The 10,256-nt window shown below is 27.5% G+C and overlaps 1 long non-coding RNA gene across 1 annotated transcript; it reads left to right on the forward strand.

The window, feature by feature from the left end:
• The first annotated feature begins 296 nt into the window (after positions 1 to 296).
• LOC119600365 lies at positions 297 to 4,866 on the forward strand. The gene is made up of 2 exons (XR_005231138.1): positions 297 to 825; positions 4,837 to 4,866. It is a non-coding gene; the product is annotated as an uncharacterized LOC119600365 (long non-coding RNA).
• The last annotated feature ends 5,390 nt before the right edge of the window (positions 4,867 to 10,256 follow it).

The following is a 10,256-nucleotide window of genomic DNA, read 5'->3' on the forward strand; positions in this document are numbered from 1 at the left end:
CTCTGTAGTGAATTGTGTAAAATTATTCTCTGTACTGTTTACTACAGAGGCAGGGCCTCATAAAAACCTATCAGAACTACAAAAACAACAGAAATATGCAAAAGTAGTAGTGGGTTGGCAGAGTAGAAGGGGGTATCAAAAAAAAAAAAAAGAAATGTGCATATAACAACTAGACAAGTCCTTTGGCTGTTAGTGTATGTGTCTGTTGAAGTGTGTTTATTTTCTTCTTGCCGTTTGTCGGTCGCCCGTTTCGGCTTTAACAAATGCAATTTTTCAATTTCAGTTGTTTACGAAGCTTCCGTGTGAAAGGACGTTTTTTGTGCAGTTTTTCTCCAACTGCTTTTCAGTTTTACAAAACAAGAAAATTTTTTAATTTTTTTTCTCTTCCTAATGGAACATTTTTTTGTTGTAATAATCTACACATTTATAAAAAGGAAATAAAAAAATATAACCAACTAACTAACACATTTCGTAAAGAAACTAAAAAGAAAGTACGACTGCAACAATAATAGCAGGCCGATAAAATTGCAACAAAAGAGGAAAAAAGTAAAATTAAATAAAAAAGCCGTGTATAAATTTGAAAATCAGTGTGTTTTATGTTATAGCTAGTTTTGAAATAAATTTTGTTTTAAGTTCTTTAAATAAACCAAAAAAAAGGAAATAAAAAAACTGTGCTAAAGTGTTTATGTAGTGAAAAAAGTAACAAATAATTCCTAAAACAATAACAACAGCAGCCGGAATTTAAGTTAAGAAACAAAAGTGTTAACAGAAATCTAAACATAATTAAAAAAAAATTGAGATAGAGGAAAAATTTATAAAAAATAGGTGATTTTATAAAAATAATATTAATAATATTAAATGTACACATAAAACAATTTCTTTATATTTTTTTCTATATAAAACTTCTTCTTTCTTAACTATCTTAACAAAAACAAAACGGCTCTGTAAGCTTGTGTATGTGTGTGTTTAATTCGTTCATTTTTTTCTAGTTTTTATTGTTTATTTTATGGCTTTGGCTCATGTTTTTATGCCATTATTATTTTTGTTGTTGCTGTTATATTCCTTTGAAATAATTCCTTTGATATAAACACACATAAACATGCACTTTTATGTGTCTCTGAGTGAGTAAGTATGTGTGTGTGTGTCTCAAAGGGCATAAAAACACTCACACACACACACACTCACTTGTACATAAAACAACTACTTTACATTTAACTGTTAAACGTTAACAGTAATACTGTTAATGTTTAATATATGTTAATATTTTACATAAATGCACTGACAATTGCTGATAACAGTTACATTCGTATACAGTACGTGTAACAGTTATCACACACATACTATACGTCATGTGGCGGTGCAACGTCGTAATAATATTTCAATAATAAAAATTGTTCAAATAATTTTTATTTCTAATAAATAAATAAGCCACAAATCAAAATAATAAATAGTTTAACTTAAATTTTTATCTAATTACATATTTGCTAAATATAGAAACTAATATTAATCATACGTCTTAGTAAAATTTTTTTTAAATACGTGTTTTATAACAGCAATGTGTTTCTATTATTATGAATGTTGTTGTATTTTACGCAACTTTTTTACATTATCCAGATAATCATTAACAACTTCTTTTAAATAAATGTGCGTGTTTCTTAAAGTTAGAAGTTTTTTAAAGTTTATAAAGTAAATTTTTAAATAAAATTTAAACTTAATTTTTAATAATAACAAGTGCTTTTACTACAAAATATAATACTTTATAGCAATAATTAATTTTAAATTTAGTTTAATAAATTTTTATTCAAAAATATTGATGAAATAAATATTTTTTAAGAAAACTGCACCATTTGAAAACCATTGATTGTTGCCGTAAGTGAATAATCCTTTAAATAAAAATAAGATAAATTCAAAGCTTTAAAAATTTTTTAAAATTTATAAAAATATTTATTAATTTATTTTCATTACGAAAAAATAATTATATTAAAAATTAGTTCTCAAAGTTATGTTACTGCACCAAACATTTCAATTTTTGTTAGTATGAAAATAATGTCTTTAATAGTTCAAATATATTTTAATTATAATTTATACCTTTCTCCTTCACGAGGAGTATTTATAGAAAAAATATTGGAAAAAATCTAGAAAGTCAAGGTTAAATTAGGAGGAAAAAAAAATAAATTTTCAGAGTTTTAGTTATTTTTTATTTAAAACAATTTTTAGATCCTCCTCATTACAATTTAACAATGGTTTCACGTCATAAAAATATTGAAAATTTCTTTGAAATAATCTTAAATCATGTTGAATAGATGTCACGTTTATCACTCATACTTTCAAGAATTTTTTGGAAAAAATATAGATGAGAATGTAAAAAATTAATAATGAGCCATAAACTCAGATTCGTAAGTTTATAATTCTGGAATAATTTGTCAATAATATTTTCGAAATTAATTTAAAAAAAGACGTATCAAATAAATTTACTAAAAATGAGGAAAAAATAAAAAAATGTGGTAAAAAGTGTGTTCAAGAAGACCTAACTTTTATACATATAACACAGGTCGACAAATTTTTAATACAGAGACCAAAGTATATTTTTCTAAAGGATGAAGTCACGCTAAATTTGAATCTGACCTCAGAATTTTTCGACCACTTTTGGGATATTGTGTCCTGAAATTTAAACAAACCCATTTTTTGGCCCTTTTTGAGACGTTATGACAGCTCCATGACAACTTTATTTATAAAATGTTGTATGTCGTCTGAAAGTTCATTCTATCAATTTAAAATAAAGGCTTCATATCTTCTCTCTTCTTCGAGATATCTTTACCTAAATCTTGATATAACAATAAATTGACAAGAACGGCATTTTTCGTTCATTCCACCGATTTTTCATAATTTTTCCTATGAAATTACTTTTGGTATTGTTTGAAAATCTGCTGTAGTTGCTGAGATATCATCCGTTGAAATTGAAGTCGGATGGACAGACATCGTTAAGTCGAATCAAAAGGTGATTTGGAGTCGATTGGAATATCTTCAGATTAGTGTGGATCCAGTATTTTTGTTCTTACTAAAATCCGTGAGTTTTAAGTGAAGATATCTCGAAGAACAAAAAAGATATGTCAGATATTAAGCATTAATATTAAAGTTGACAGAATTGTCTTTCAGATAATATATAAAATTTTCTAAATCAAGTTGTTTTGGCGCTGTCTAAAAAACTCCTAAAGAGGCCTAAAATGGAGTGTCTTCAAAATTTAAGAACACGTTATCTCAAATTCTGGATGTGGTGAAGAAAATCTGATTCAGATTCGGAATCAGCGATCAATTTGTAAACTAGTGTAATCGAAATTTATTTAGTAATATATTGTAGGACAGTGTAACAAAAATTAATTATATATTAACCCCCTTATTCAAAAACAAAATTTTTATTTTATAAAAGGTTTATAAAACAAAATTTCCATACAAAATCTAATTTATAAACCTTTTATAAAATAAACATTTTGTTTGTGAATAAGCGGGTAAATACCAAAATGTAGAATATTTGAATTATAATCCATAATTGTTCCCCATAATACTACAAAAGTTTCTAAGTAGATTTGGATAGACCAATAGAAGATCTCTTCCAAAAACACCGTCCGACACTCAAAATTAGACACGAAGCGGATGATATATGTCTGAAACTAGAAATTTCATGGAGAAAAACTGCGTTTTTAGTTTTTCATTTCGTGATCCTGTGTCTATTTTAAAAGACTTAAAAGTTTTAAAAAGTGCATTTTTCAAGAAATATTTAAAAATACTTCTACTGATCAAGCAAAGCCAAAATTGATGTCATGCAAACAAGAAGAGTTGTAAAATATTTTATGTTATTTTTATTTTTTTCTGCCAGGTTCAAAAGATGTAAAAAATGTCTTTCAAAATTTTTGGGAAAAAATAAAATTGAAACTCTTAACAGATATTAAAGGATACAAATTTTAAAATACATTTTTGTCATCTTTTTATCCTGACAGTATAAAATAAAAATTTTACAAAATATATTGCAAGTCTTTTTGTTCTCTTGACATCAAAGTTGACATTGTTTGATCAGTAGAATTATTTTAAAATATTTTTTAAAACATGTTCTTTTTAAAACTTTGAAGTCCTTTAAAAAGGACGTAGAATCACGTAATGAAAAACTAACAACGCAGTTATTCACCATTAAATTTATAGTTTCAGACATATATTATATATATTGTATTTATAACGATTTTATAATATTTCTTAAAAATTTGTCAAGAATCACCTTCTATAAGTTATTTATTTCATAATCAAGCGCAGTTATTCTTGAACTGAGTCTGAAAATCTCTAGCACTAAGTTCAAAAAACCAGAATTTTGGATTATGCCAATCCTGTAGTAAATGGGCGATATGTATTTGCAATAAGTATTCAACTGTTCTCAAATCAAGTACGAGTCGATCTTAATTCAAGAATAAAATTTTTGAAAAAAACACAATAATTTTATTTGGTATAAAATATTTTCTAAAATGTTCTGAATTCTGAAATCAAGTAGGAATCAGGCTCAAATTAATAAAAGATTTATTGAATGGTTTGGTATTAACTATTTCAAAATTGGCATTATTTTAATAATAAAATCAATCTTGTTATCAACTCAGTAATTATGCATACAAGCTTAATTTAAGCAAAAAAATGCAGAAATTTCATTTAGTAATAGTACATTTTGAGAATAAAGTGTAATTTTAATACACAATAAATTATTTTTATTTTAAATATTTCTGTTAATTTTTAATCGCATACGATTTTTTGTATGAATTTTATTTTAATAAATTATATGTATATTTTATTTCCTTTTAGAAAAACAAAAGCAACAAAAATTAGTATTACGAAAAACAAAAATTACAGATAAGTACTATAAACAAAAATAATTTAAATTATAAATTAAAAGTAAAAACTATGTAGTTGCATCCAAATACATATGAATAACTTTGAATTTAATAGAAATATAACAAATATACTATATTTAAAAACAATAAAATATAAGAAAACAAAAAACAACAATTAAAGCAATTTACATTTTTAACAAATAAAAAAAAAAAAACAAAAAAGAATATCACACCTGCAAGAAAGAAAAAAGAAACTAAAAATAAAAACAGAAGAAAACAAAACAAAAATCACAGTTCATCGAAAGTAAAAGTTCTTCAACAAAAAAACAGGTGAGTTGTGTCTCAAACTGTAATTAAAACTATTTACATTATTGTTTTTTATTTTCTTTATTTTTCTGTATGTATGTACTTTGTATTTATTGTACATATGAAATATTGACAACAAAGTTAGTAATGTAAATGTAAAATTTAATGTCTCTATGACATAAAGTTAAATTGATTTTTTGAAACGATAGGATTAAAGTTTAGTAATGAAATTCTTAATTACAGTTAGTCAAACTTTGATTTTATTAAAAAATATCAATAAATGAATATTAAGTGTTTAAACACTAGTAACTTAGCAAAAACTTGCATTGAAAAGTTTAAAAAAGAGTTAAAAACAAAAATATCGCTTTTCACTACTTATTCATTAGTATTTTAATTCATTATTTCAACACAATGATGATACTGAAGGCAAGTACTTATTATGCTCGCTTAAAAATCGCTACTTAAATAAGTACTTACAAATAAGGTGTTAAAAAGTCGCTGTCTTATTCACAACACCACTTTATTGTGCGCCAGATAATGGTTTTAACACAGGAAACAATTCTTTCTTTGTGGGTAAAAAACAGTTGCTAGGGCGCGGAAAAACTAAAAATAAAGTACTTACGTATTTGATTATATGTTAGTTATTATAAGTGTACTTAAAAGTAATACAGACGGTATGTAGTAGTCATTGAAAAATAAGTGGTTATGTAAGTACAAGCCATTACTCCTTTTCTGCTGGGAATAAAAGAGCTTTAAAAATTTTATAATCTTAAATCTTACAAATATTTTTTTCTACAGAAACAGAAAAATCGCAATTTAAGCACTGGATCTTAATTTGATAGGGAACATCCAGGAAATCATCATTTTCTTAAAATTGTGATTCCTAACATTATCATATAATTTCCATTTAGTTAATAATATTAAACAAAAAATATTTATATATTTTTTTAAATTTTATTTAAATTTTAGATAAAAAAATAAAATAGGTGAACGGCGTCATAAAATGACTCCGAACCGAACTCCCCAAAAATTTGTTCAGATAGCAACAATAACGAAATTTGGGGACTTAATTCATATTTTGGGGCACTATTTCACATTTAAAATAGTGATAGCAGGGCTTCGGCCGGTTGAAGGGATTCTTTCCTCTGGGGTATATGGAATACCGGCTTCACTATGAATTCACTATTCGCTACGGGCCGCAGGCCGTTTGTTTAGGAAATATTTACTAAACGAAGCAATTGTTGGACATACCATACCTTTCGCGCAATTGTAGGCCGGCTATTTAGAAAATCTATACTAAGCGAAGGCGAGGTTGGAGATATTATAAAGAATAATATTATTGCGTGCGGCCGTAGGCCATCAAGAAAAGATGGGGTTTATATTGTAAAAAATCGAAATATTGGTCATAAACCAACAAAAATATATATATTCTGGGTCCTTATCACATTCTAAGGCGATCTAGCCATGTCCGTTCGTCTGTCTATTGAAAGCACGATGGAGTCCAAACGAGAAAAGCTAAGGAGTTGAAATTTTGGACAAATATTTTTTATTGATGCATTTTGTTTGGTGTTTAAAATATTCCATATCGGTCCATGTTTTCGCATAGCCCTCAAACAAGTGTCTCCGCGAAAAAAAGTGTAAACAGTCATAGCTGGTTTGAAAACATCAGTATGTCAATAAATTTCCACATAAATACGTTTTATATGAACCAAAACCTCTCTATGAGGATCGGTCTATAATTTACTCTACCCCCCCATATAAAGTCCAACTCAGAAAACGACTTTAACGATCATAACTTGCTTCAAAATTATTGCAAAGCAGCGAAATTCGACATAAACAAGATTTAGGGGAACTAAAATCTTTCTGCCAAATTTTATAGAGATCGGCCAATAATTGACCCTACCTCCCATATAATGTTCCTCTCAAAAAGTTACTTTAAAGCTCATAACTCGCCTCAAAATTCCAGTAATTTAACGAAAGTCAACATAAACAAGTTTAAATGAATCTCTTTACCATCTATGCCAAATATTTGTGATCAAAAGAAAATATTTTGGGAAAATTGCATCTTCTTCTGCAGACATTCATGACATTTCTTTTAACTCTTTTACAAAAAAAATTATGTACAATATTTTAAATAAATGCATCTATTAAAAAGGCTCTAATAATTAATATAACAACTCAAGCTTAAAATTTGACACATTGTAGAACAACAACTGTTGTTAAATGAAAAATAATTGTTAGTTCTCTTTGCTCTAACTATATGAAATGAATTCATACACATAATATGCTTTCAAATTAATGCAACAGACGCATTATTTAACCAAAAACCCATATGTTTATTTGTCTATGAGCAAATGAATATAAAAACAATTTTCAAAGCGCCTAAATACACACAAAGGAATATTTTGTTTGTATAAAGAAGAAATAATAATTAAAGTGAAAAAATCTATATATTTTCCTTTCCATTTCCTCCATAACAAAGAGAGCAAACAAAAAAAAAAAAAAAAAACACTCACACATACAAAAAAACAAAAAAAAAAAAAATCTGTAAATAAATATTTCTAACATTTGAGACCTTAATGTTAAACTTTGAGAATTTTTTTTTGGTTTAACTGCGAGTGTTTAAGTGTTTGTCGGTTGGCTGGTGTTCTAGTGTGAATGTTTAGATAATTCTATGTGTTACATGTATTTTGTTTTATTTCTCTTATTCATTTTCTTTTTCTAACAAACATTTAGCTTCCACAAGTGTTTTTACCATTTGGCAGCATCATATTTCCAATTTGTGTTTATATGTTTGTATTTTTATTCTGGATGGTTAGATCGTCGTCGTACTAGTTGGTTGTTGATTTGTTACAGTTCAAGCACTTTTGGTTGTAAAATATTAAAATGTCAAAATATTTCTGTCATATGTTTTTTTTTTCTCCTAATTCTTTTGTTTTTGTTTTCTGTTGTATCTTCTAGTTCCCGTTTTATTCTGGATGTGTGTGTATGTATGCATGTTAAGTAAAAATAGGCCTTAGAGTTTTTAGTTACTTTAAGTCGCATTGCAGTATATTTCGCTTCTGATCTTTAAATAATTATTTTCTTTTAAGTATGTTGAAAAGTAATACACAACTCATTTTGTTGATGATGTAGATAAAAATATCGAGTTGTAAAATGTAATATTATAAAGGGTGTATTTTTTAGATAGTTTTAAAATTCTATAAATGTTTGACTTTTCAATTGAAGAAACATTTCTAATCCAATGTTAGATTCGAAAGTTAATTGTACGATAGGTGAACAAGTTTCGAAAAATGGAAAGATGTGCCCGTATGTATGTTGGATTCACTTTTTAAAAAACTGCGAGATCCAAATCTCAAATGATTTCAAAATCGTCTTAATTTTTTAATTTCATGTGAAATTGTACTGCTTTTATTAACGACACCTGTACGTATACGTGTTAATAATTTATTGACATTACAAATATTACGTATACGCCTAATTTAGTGAAGCACTAAGTAATTATTTTTAAACACGTAAAAAATCAAATTTTTTTAAGTTTATGCTATTTGGATCTTGAAGATGATGTTTTTTTGATTTACAATTTTTATTTATAATTTTGCAAAAATTAAAAAATAGACTAATGTTAGAATTGAAAGTTAATTGTACGATCGGTGAACAAGTTTAGAAAAATGGAAAGATGTGCCCGTATGTATGTTGGATTCACTTTTTAAAAAACTGCGAGATCCAAATCTCCAATAATTTCAAAATCGTCTTAATTTTTTAATATCATGTGAAATTGCTTTCATTAACGACACCTGTACGTATACGTGTTAATAATTTATTGATATTACAAATATTACATATACGCCTAATTTAGTGAAGCACTAAATAAATATTTTTAAACACGTAAAAATCAAATTTTACACAGAGTTCCCAAATATGTGGGGGCCTATAAAAACAGTGACTTTGGTCAAAACTGGGAGACGCGGTATCTTTCTGGTCTTTTATCACGTAGTAGTGCCAGTATATGGTTATATGTTTTAGTGTGGTACAGTGTAATTGATCTTAGCACCACAAAGTTTCACTTAATTTAATGAACATAATTCATGAACAAATCACCATATCGGGACACGAATTATTAGGCAAAAGTTTTACCGGAACGGTCTGTAATTTACTACTCGTTAGCTGTAGTATTGTATAGTATTAGATCCAGCCTGTAGCAGTGGATTTCAGGATATCATTAAGCTTAGATCCAGCTTAGATATGAAGTAAGTGCCAATAAAACGGTAGGACATTCGCAGAGGAGATGGATGACCGTTTCTTTCTTTTCCCTGTCTTTGCAACTGCGACAGTGTTCATTGAAGGGTAGCCCAAACCATCTTGCATATCTGCCTTGCACCCAGTGTCCTGTTATTACAGCTATCAAGCTCTATATATCCCGTCTACTTCGGTTTATAAAGAGTGTAGTGCTTATTTACATGTGTCTAGGTTATTCCAACTATTTTCAGTCTTTCGAAGGTAGAATCTGAGGATATTACTCTTGATAAAACCTAACGAGGTTGCTACTGGAACGGCGTGGAAGATATCGCGTTTTTGTTAAACTCATCTGTCTGTTCATTTCCATAATAGTTCCTATGTGCAGGGACCCAAACAAGGGTAATGTCAGACAGGCGACCCAGCCTCGACAAGATCTTTCTTGCATTGTCTAACTAATAGCCTATTAGTAGTATTGTAGTCTACAACCATGTTGAATAAATCTCATATTACTATTACTCTATAGTAAACACCCTTTACTTTATTTTACATGTATACAAACCTTTTTCATGTTAGTTGTATATACATTACCAGTATTTTTTTTTACATATAAAATCAATTGCAACGCATTAGTTGCTAAAAACTTCATCTTTTGATAATTGAGAATACATACATTTACACATATAAAAGTTAAATGTCTAACATAGGAAATATTTTCCATTTACGTGTAGTTCTAGTTCTTGGCTCATTTCTGTAGTAAGTAAAGCAACCCAAAGAAAGACAAAACAAAAACATCACTTGTAATTGTAGTAGTCATAATGATAAAGTTGGTAGTACAAGTAACAGTCG

This window comes from Lucilia sericata, unplaced genomic scaffold (assembly GCF_015586225.1).
Source record: "Lucilia sericata isolate MDLA Ls3-8-SP2 unplaced genomic scaffold, ASM1558622v1 Contig000111F_arrow, whole genome shotgun sequence".
Classification (NCBI taxonomy): Eukaryota; Metazoa; Arthropoda; class Insecta; order Diptera; family Calliphoridae; genus Lucilia; species Lucilia sericata.